This window comes from Oncorhynchus masou, unplaced genomic scaffold (assembly GCF_036934945.1).
Source record: "Oncorhynchus masou masou isolate Uvic2021 unplaced genomic scaffold, UVic_Omas_1.1 unplaced_scaffold_1901, whole genome shotgun sequence".
Lineage (NCBI taxonomy): Eukaryota > Metazoa > Chordata > Actinopteri > Salmoniformes > Salmonidae > Oncorhynchus > Oncorhynchus masou.
In genome coordinates, this window is record NW_027008400.1 from 15832 (window position 1) to 16189 (window position 358).

A 358-nucleotide genomic window follows, 5' to 3' on the forward strand; every position below is an offset into this window, starting at 1 on the left:
AAAAACAATAATGTGTTCTGTATATTTTAGAGTCGTTTTTTTAACCGGAGTAATTTGATCTCAAGTTGCGTGCATGGTATGCAAAATGTGTGCAGGTTGGCAGGTCTGAAATGATACTCCTACTGAGACTGTGAAAACATGCCTCGGGGTTATGGCTAAGCAACATCCCTGTGCCGTATAACTATCCAATCAGATCTTCTCAAACCCACAGAGGGGTATGCCTGACGACTCAAACTGAATTCTTCTACTGCTCTATTGTTCGCTACATATTTCAGTCTGAGACTACCATCGTTGAAGTGGTTTGTAGTGACTTCAAAATGAAGGGGGGTTGTACAAAACAAAAGTCGTCAGTGATTGG